Source organism: Dermacentor andersoni, chromosome 1, assembly GCF_023375885.2.
Source record: "Dermacentor andersoni chromosome 1, qqDerAnde1_hic_scaffold, whole genome shotgun sequence".
Taxonomy (NCBI): domain Eukaryota; kingdom Metazoa; phylum Arthropoda; class Arachnida; order Ixodida; family Ixodidae; genus Dermacentor; species Dermacentor andersoni.
Window position 1 is genome coordinate 368,218,847 of NC_092814.1, and position 9,827 is coordinate 368,228,673.

The following is a 9,827-nucleotide window of genomic DNA, read 5'->3' on the forward strand; positions in this document are numbered from 1 at the left end:
GCGGTTTTCGAGCACGGTGCGAAACTGAAAGGATGCTTATGTCTACGAACTCGGTGAATTGTCGAGCAGCTAGTTATGCATCGGCATCGAATATAACGGCTGCTGTGTGGAATTACAATTGCAGGGGCGCTTTGCATACGCTTATTGTTTTGGACATGCCTGTGCATTTGCTAATATGAGTTGGCGTGTCAGAGTTATGTCATATGAACAGCTAAATCAGCCTTCCTCTGGGGGTTACAAGCGTAATGTGTGCATTTTGCTATAGCATGGCAGATCAAGATGTGTTTATCGCTTGAATATTTTTAGTAGAGAAATAAAATATCAAAATAAAGTGTTGCTTTAATTCCGTGTTACCAGTCTGTCGTACACAGAACAATAGGTTGGTGTAATAAACTAATAACTGCGGTTTAACTGCAACTTTTACATGCCTACAAGAATCTAAAATGCTAGATTTCAAACTGCAGCAGTAGTCGGGTCTGTCAAAAATGAACTCCACTGCGCACCTCATGCATGAAAATAAGTTCATGCCTTTTAGTAAGCTTAGATGCAGGCCGCAGTGAACTTGTTAGTATTGAAATGTGGGTAAGCTTGCCATAACAAGCCTTGTTGCCCTTTTTTATAGGCACATCCATATATCCATTGAGCTGAAGGACAATATTTTCATCCCTACTGAGCATCATGTTTGCAGCTATAATCCTCAAATTATGGCTTCAGGAGTGGCACAACCAGGGATGGTGCGGGGGGGGGGGGGGCACACTGGGCACGTGCTTAGGATGTGTCACAAGTGGTGTTTGCGATACACCAGACTCATGACAGACATATGACGTCTGAAAATGACCAATATTCTATTCATTAGCAGGAGTATTCTAACATTCATGAAAAACAAGGATGAACTGTGGTTTATTTGTTTTTTTGCTTAAATCTAAAAATTGAAGTTAGTTTAGCAGTTGACTGTTGCAGTCATTTGGATGTTTTGCATGCATTTCACTAGGAAGACTAAGAGCTAAGACTTTTTTATTGCCATGGCCTTGACTGTCTTGATGTTTTTTGCACCATGCCCTTGTGTTGAGTTTTGCATACGATATTTTTCAGGCACCCGCTTTATATAACGCAAGAAGGCAGCTGCAAGGACACGAGGATGTGAAAGAGCCAATGCAGCGCGACTTCACGTAGTGCAGAGGAGCCAATGCCAAAAAATCAAAATACATTGGCATGTTATTTGGACAAGAAAACTAGTATGTGGGTATATTGGGTGTACCATTTGACCAAATGTCAACAAAATCAAGATACAGTATGTTACACGAAGATGAAAATTCTCACGTACTCCAGGCAGTCATCTTAACATGGTATATTTATGTAATGTCTCTGATTGGAAAGTCAAATCAAGTATGCTCTCTGGAGACAAACACATAGCAGCAAGTGTAATTGAAAAGTTAAAAATGTGTTTTAAGAAAGCTGATTAGTTCTGAGAAGTGACTGCTTTTTGTCGTGCCTCTCAACAGATATATCCATGTGATAAAAAAATAGTGGTACAATGAAATTGCATATTTGCTTAGCGACATGATACATACTTGCAATGAGCATGGTGCCTGTGTTTACTCTAAAAAGCAACAGCCCATGCTTGGTTAGGTTAGGCCCACTACAACATGCAGGCATGGGTGATTGGCGCTTTTTTTATTTCTGTGTCGTGAGGTTTATTGACGTGCGTATAGGTGCAGTGGCACGCAGTATGGCTAGTACAAAAAAGGGGGGGGGGGGGGGCAGACATATGTAGCTCACTGTACACAACACAGGGCAAAGGAAATCCGTGTTCAGCAACTATGTTAAATGCCATGTACGTAAATTTTACAACGCTACTCGTTCGAAGCGCGCACAGGGGTATATTGAAGAAAAGTTTCCAGGGTAGATAATTTAGTTCGTAATTTACACTAATTTTGCTCTAACCACGAGACATAATAATTTGAATATACTGCACGGAAAAACCTAGAGCGAAAAAATTGTGTGTCAGCTTCGTGTGTTTACATATAGTCTTTCCTATGCATTAGGTTTTTTGCGTAATGCATTAACAGTTGACAGCCTATCTTATGATGTGTACTCTGTTTACATTACAGTTGTTTATTAGTTTACTCGTTTGTTTTGTGACTGATGAAATGCCGGCTTATATATATTTTCAACATTTGACATAACCCTGTATGTTTTGCAGGGACAACCCAGGACGTGCATTTCTCAGCACCCAGTCAACTGCCAAAAGTGACTCAAACACAGGCCACCAGTAAGTGGACATTAGTTGCAATTTCACATTATGCAGTTGGCGGCTGCCTTGTACGGAGGCGTTTTTTTTTAATGAGATGGTGATGTCGTTCTAATGTACATTTTGACCACAAAGGTGCGATCATGTCTCACAGAGGCATATATAGTTGCTATTCTCTGCGAGGGACGTGTTCTCGTGTTCGTGAAGCATTTGTGTTTGGCAGTATTGTCGCCCAATGAGTCGGATATAAACACTAACTCGCCACTGCCGGCAAGTAGTTGCGAGAAACGCATTATGACGCTGTAAAGTTATTTCATTAATTCGAAGGAAAGTTTTGCAGCAGGAAAAAAGGTTGCTATTCCAGGTAAACATGTCTTTTTCTCACAGGTTATTTAGCCAAACTGTGGATGCATGAAATTCGTGATTTTAATTTATTCTTTAGTAATGCTTCTAAAAGAGACTAGAAATAGCATGTGACTACCTCTGCAATCAGCAGACCATACATTTACAGTCATAAGTGGCAGTTCCATGCAGTCTCGCACTTTATATAACCTTTCCTTTCAGCAACATTGGAACTGAAGGCTGCGTTTTCAGAAGGAGAAGTGCACTTGATACTGTATATGTATGTGTGAATTCGGTTTTCTTTGTATGTGTCGGCTCACTGACACACAGTGCAAAAATCTGTTGTACCATGAGCCTGACGACGCCTTCTGCTGCTAGAAATGCGGCACTTCGTATTTTATAGTACTGCATGACATTTAAATCAAAGCTACCACATAAAATGATCAAGAAAACTAACCGCTGTTATAGCTGTTTTCCTCAAAGAACGCTTGTCCTTTATGGGCTGTGTTAATCTGAGCTCTCCACCGATGTTTCAGTAGTATTATCCCTTAGTGAGTGAGAGATTAGGGGCAATTAATCGTGTTAGTGTTTAAGTGGTGTCCTAATTATGTGCATTTGTTCCAACAAAGTTGTCTAGATTACTTTATTGTGTAGTGTAAAGCTTATGAAACCATCAGCAACTACTGAGTTGCTAACACGCATATGGATTTGTCACTATACAGGTGGAACTCGGCTGTACCACTGCAGTGCTGCGGAAATTGCCTTCACCAGCGGCTTTGCAACAGCTGTTTCGCAGCATGTCGGTATGTGTTAATTTATAATTATGTTGGGATGGGCTAGTATTATGGACCACTGCTACTCTGTATTGTGACAGATCCATATGATAAGGGATGTAATGGGCACAGCGAAAACCTTTGAATTTTTTACTATGGTACATAAACAGGCTCTCCTTTTCGTCACTGGAGCAGGCGAGAAGGGCATGCAGGCACTCCTGAATGTACATATATTTCAAAACATGAGAGAGACATATACACACACACGCACACACACACACGCACACAATTAAACTAAAGGCAGGGACGTTCCATCTTTCATCTTCAATTGAATTGTGCAGCGCAAGAATACAACACAGACCACAGAGAAGCACACATGTTAACAGGTTTGATACACACGTTAGTTCAGCAGATTTGATACTTCAAGTGTGCTATTTTACACAAGGGGGATGGGAAAGGGGAGAAAATCTGAAAAAAAAGTGGAGTGGAAAAAAAGGAGTCGTGCCAAAAAGCATGAGAAGCATCGCGCAGCCAGGATCACCAGCAGGACATCTAAAGAGCACTCTGATAAAATTACATACAGGACAACCTTACGTATAGTTTGTTTCAATCAACTCATATCACATGCAGCCATTACTGCAATCAAGTCGTTTCCTTATGTCATATGAGGGAATGATGTGGGCCCAAAAAACTGTTTAGAGCTGAAGGATTATGTTCCATTCTAGCCTCATTGCCTGCTTTTTTATCATATTGTTATCAGCTGCTTATGTTAGGGACAAAAAGTAAGAGTACGAACTGTTTCCCGATTCGCCATTCCACACAACATGTCTTTGTGACTATATGTACATGCAGATGATCCATAGTTGAAAAATATTCAGTACAGTAGAATCTCATTACAAGATGCACTTGGTTGTAAGATACATCTGAAAACGGTTTGGTTGGTTTTCCGATGTTTGCCACGTTAACAATATTGTATACAGGAGACACCTTTGTTACTAAGGATGACTTTTTAAGTATTCACTACTTCGAAGGGACACAACCCAGACACATTCACTTTGTGCACCTTGTGTGCTCCGAAGGGCGTAAAGATCACGCAATCCTTACACAAGTCAATCACGCATGTCTCTTTTAGCATGAACCAGAAAAGGAGGGCAACGAGGACAGTGCAGGGCAGAAAGTGTCGGCAGTTGAAGCTGACGAGCGTCTAAGAGCACCTCAAAGGTACTGCGAGCAACAAGGCTTGCAAGTGAAGTGTTTAAATTCCAGAAGTTGGGAAGGAAGCTAACACAATCTACAGTCACTAAAAAGCTGTGAATGTCTTCTTTAAAGGGCCCCTAAACCACCGAGGTTGAAATTTAGTTGCGGTGTTGCAGTTCTACACAATAAGGCAATGAACAGGTAGCCACGAGAATTTTTCGAAACGGTGCAGTAATAGTGGAGCTACGTGTGTTTGATTATCGAAAAGTAGTCCCCACTCATTTTACTCTTTCATCTGGTACACCCCATATGGACAGTATCGTCTTTTCCTTGCCTAGTACACCTCCAAATGTTACGGGACAGGCCAACACCAACGAGCTCTGTTGCTGCCGCGCTGGCCCATCGTCCTGCGAGGGGTGGCGCTAATACAACGGAACTGTATGGTGACTCGTGTTGAAGAGCCTCATAGGGAGACCCTTCTGTTGGCGTTTCTGTTCTTTGCCCCCATTGGCTGCCCACAATGGCATCGCGCGCAACGCGACGAGGAAGAAGGAGTGTGTGTATTTGCTTGCAGGCCTTGCCGGCAGTCGTACACTTTCGTTCGACCAATCGACAGCACCGGAAACTGGTGACATCATCAGAGACAGCCTGGTGACGTCAGGACAAACTGGGGGGTGCAGGATAGGTCCAGAGAGGCGCACGGGGTCATTTTCTTCATATTGTGGTGCTCCGGCAGTGCTACGCACTCTGGCATTTGGCTTCGTCGATCGTGACGGCATTCTGATTTCGATACGCGTGTTTACTTGAAATGTTCAAAAAATGTCGAGAAGTGGTTTAGGGGCCCTTTAAGCCACCCTGAGTATTTATTCCTTCAGATATATCAAAACATACTTTAGTGATGCTGCATAATAAAGTGATCTAGTCTGGCTCCTCAGTGTCTCAAAATTTTTGGTTTCGAGAGACATGTTTCCCGTGCCTCTTGAATATCTTCTGATGAGGCTTTACTGTAATATACACAAACAATTGTGTAACTCCTCCTGCAAGTATTATTCATTAAGCCCGGTCACTTATGTGCAAAGCTTGTGGTTAAGTCTTGATGTCCGTACTTCTTAGAGCTATGTTTATTAATTCATGCTGTTCTTATTGGTTCTTCGATGCAGGAGACAATGCCTACGAAATTATTGGCCCTGATCATGAGAGCCCTCAAGGGGCAAACAACATCTCTGTTGCAGAAGTGAGCCCGATACCACTTGGAAGTTACCATGACAGATGACACGGCAGCAATAGATACAGAGACTGCCATGTCTACTGCAGCTGCAACAGTGTACGAGGCAAGCAGCAGCGCGTCAGCATCAGCAGCAGTGTCAGAAGGAACCACACCAGGCCTGGTAGAGCAACATGTGTGCTATCACTGACTTTTTTTGTAGTGGATACAACTCATTTGCTCAACATACAAAAGCTTTTCACCACGACTGTGAGCCAGTGTTATTGTGCAGCAAGTGCAAGACTAAGTTAGGTGTTATAACACAGTACAAGCATCACTTTAATATATGCAAATGCAAACATATTACAGTTGTTGCCTCCCCAGCCAGCCCACATAGTGACAACACATGGTGAGACACACCTCTCCCCCATTACAAGATAGTAGAGACTGTCAGTGTTGTTGCTAGATTGACTGGTCTTTGTAGGCAAATAGAAGGACAACACAGGTGTCATAAGATTGTTGTTGATGTTGTTGTTGAAGAGGTAAAAAAGAAGTTTGATGCAGCTGAAGTGACAACTGATATTGAGCGAATCAAAAGCAACCACCTGAGAAAGCAACACTATCGAAATTTGGGTATCTATGTGCCGCCAACTCTGGTAAGAATGGCATAGGACAGAAGTGTGATGAAAATCACACAGACACTGCTGTTGCATCACTGGCCACAGTGAGCAGCGACTTGTAGGGCAAGAGAGTCAACTGAAACTAACATTATGATATAGTGTCATGCTCCCATGTGACCACTTTTCAAGTTATTTTGCAAGATACAGCTCAACCTCCAGAAACGAGACTGCAACTTGTCTGTAAAAAAGCTTTCACAAAAAATTATTCATAACACTATTAACATAGCAGTATCTTTTTTTTGTGTCGGTTCGAGGTTCCCGGCTGTCCATTAATGCAAAAATTGAGGAAAAAAAGAACATGTGTCGTACTTACACCTTTTTAACAAGTACGAGGGGGACAGAACTTTTCTATTCATGCATCTTCATCATACTATCAAGTTTTTAAATGCTTTTTATAATTATTATTACCAGTTATATCTGAGTGCATTGTATGCATGTAGCAGGTGTAAAATCAGGTCAGTTGGATCAGATGCCTTATCTGCAAGCGAGCCCTATATTCAAGAAATTTGAATTAAAATAGTTACGTTAGAGACGCAGTCTTTCAGTACTTTATTGCCTGTGGTTTAAGCATTGCTCAATACTTTTCTGGGTGGCAATTTCAACCGGCACAGCACTGCGCTTTGCCACAGTCACATTTGTCTTCAAAGCGGTGTTTACCATTTGTGTTGATCTGTTTGTGTATGCATAGAGCAAGTTTTTAATTTATATTTTTTTGCATTCTTGTGCTTGCACTAAGCTTGTATAAGGCAGTTACAAAATGTGCGTCACTATAACGAACTGTTCTGTTGAGCTTACACTTGCAAATAATCGTGTTCAGATGGCCGCACTTCTATGCGGGTGCACCGCTAGCTTTGTGTATGTTCTCATGTTTGTATAAAGCTTATATAAGCTAGTTAGAAAATGTATGTCACTAAGCATTGTGATATTCTTTAAAGAACTGCTTGGTTGGTTTTACACTTGTGAATTAGTATTGAGGCGGTGGTATTCCCATGTATGCCCACTGCTAGCTTTCTGTGTCCTCACGTGTTTGTATTAAGTTTCTACAAGGGAGTTACAGCATGTACGTCACTAAGCGCTGTGATATTTTTTAAAGAACTGCTTTGTTGGTTTTACACCTGTGAGTAATAGTACTCGGGTGGCACTAGTCATGTGTAGGTACACAGGGACCATTTGTATACATTATGCTCATGTAAAGCAGTTACAAAGTGTATGTCACTAATTACTGTGATATTTGTTGAATTGCTGTGATGGTTTTACACATGTGAATAATAGTGGTCAGGACACAGTACTTGCGGTGTATCCCCGCAGGGGCGTCTGCGTCAGCAGGCGTTTGGTGTGTTGCGACACCACGTACCCGAGCACACGAGGGTTGGACCCTCCCGCGTGTAGCCGTGCGCGGCTTAGCCGTGTCTGGGGAAAGGGGGATCCTGGGGGTTGAGCCGATGCTGGGTGTCTGGACCTTTAAGGCCCCCCGGCGGACGCAACACACCCCTTTGGCCTCTGCTTCACATAGACGGCCCCCCCGGACTGACCCACCCGGGGGAAATCGGCAGTCGCCTTTTCCTGTCTCTTCCTCTCGAATCTTCGTCTTTATCTCTTACTTTTTGAACTTTCCTGTCTTCTCTTCACTTCTTCTCACTTCCCAGTTTCCCGGCGGCAAGGGTTAACCTTGTGTGGCTAACCTACCTTGGTTATGTCGTATTAGGTTATAGTTGAGGTGTACAGCTGGCGTGGGCATGACTTGCTTGCGAGTTCCTGTCCCGTCCCCTCGTTGGGCTCCATGGTGGGCGGCTGGCATCATGACCGAACATTAAACGCACTTTATGGCTCCACCTCTCTCAGAAAATGATCGCACTCTAAAAAGAGTGCGGACCGAGGACATAACTTCCAAATGCTTCCAAAAAACAAACGAACATTTCCCCAGGTATCATGTGATACATAGTGAAGATCCAGACCAGCCAGCTCGAAAAATGTCCCCATTCATAGTATCAAAATCTCTGACTCACGCCCTGGGCCTTGGCTACAAGGTGACGAAGCTAGCTAGTGGCGACCTACTCCTCCAAATCCGAGACAAAGCACAATACTCGAAACTCCCAACCTTAGTGTCCCTTGGAGACGTCCGGGTAACCGTAACTACACACCGCTCACTAAACACAGTCAAAGGAGTAATATCTGAGCATGATTTCCTGAACCTTTCTGAAGAAGAGATGTTGGATGGTCTGAAAGACCAGCACGTCACCGAAGTCCATCGTATCAAAATCCGAAAAGACGACAAGGAAATACCTACAAAACACATAGTCCTGACTTTTGCCTCCAGCCAACTCCCCGAATCCATAGACGTAGGCTATCTTAGAATAACTGTAAGACCATACATTCCAAATCCGAGACGATGTTTCAAATGTCAAAGATTCGGCCATGGCTCTCAGAACTGTCGTGGCCGCCAAACATGTGCCAAATGCTCATGAATCTGTGAACTGTACCGCTGCACCACTGTGCGCGAACTGTGAAGGGGATCACCCCGCATACTCGAGATCATGTCCAACCTGGAAGAAAGAGAAAGAAATCATAACGATCAAGACCAAGGAAAACATAACTTATCAAGAGGCACGAAAACGACACTCCTCAACATTTCAATTCAAAGCAAAAACAAATTTCGCCGATGTGGTGCGCAGGGGCGGCACACCACACCAGGCCTCGGCCACCGCCCAGGCAAAGCCTGAGGCAGGGCCACTCCCGCCCCCGGCAGACGCAGCGAAGGCTGCTCTGCCACCTCTGAACAAAGGCGAGCCGGCCTCTCAGTTGGCTGCCCGCAAGGCTTCCCCCGGTCGAGAGAAGCCAACAAATCGTACACCCGCGGGTTCACCGCGGAAGTCCAGAGCCTCTAGTGAGGCAATGGACATAACACAAAAGTCGCCTCTGGGGCAGCAGAAGCACAGCTCCCTGGAGCGAAAAAGAAAAGAAAGAACGCCAGTATTGGCACCCCGAAAACCAGCAACCTAATTTTTAACTACACTCATCAAACATGGCGTTCCTTATACAGTGGAACTGCCGAGGACTAATAAATAACTACAGTGACATAAAAGAACTGTTAAACACACTGTCCCCTGTGGCTTTATGCTTACAGGAGATCAACTTAGGTCCCAAACAAAAAAACATCTTAAACAAATACAATGTCTTTCGGTCTGACCGAGAACACGCAAGTAGACTGTCTGGAGGTGTTGCTATTGTAATTAAGACTGGTATTGCAACCCAAGAAATCAAACTTAAAACCAAATACGAAGCTGTTGCTGTCACTGTCATTCATTTTAAAACAATCACAATATGCAATATATATCTTGAGCCACACCTAACAGTAACACTTAATGATTTAGAAACCCTTT

At 43.3% G+C, this 9,827-nt stretch overlaps 1 long non-coding RNA gene across 1 annotated transcript; it reads left to right on the plus strand.

The window, feature by feature from the left end:
* Nucleotides 1-2,008: 2,008 nt before the first annotated feature.
* On the plus strand, nucleotides 2,009-7,741 carry LOC140215395 (uncharacterized). The gene is made up of 3 exons (XR_011892348.1): nucleotides 2,009-2,272; nucleotides 3,316-3,396; nucleotides 5,724-7,741. It is a non-coding gene; the product is annotated as an uncharacterized lncRNA (long non-coding RNA).
* The last annotated feature ends 2,086 nt before the right edge of the window (nucleotides 7,742-9,827 follow it).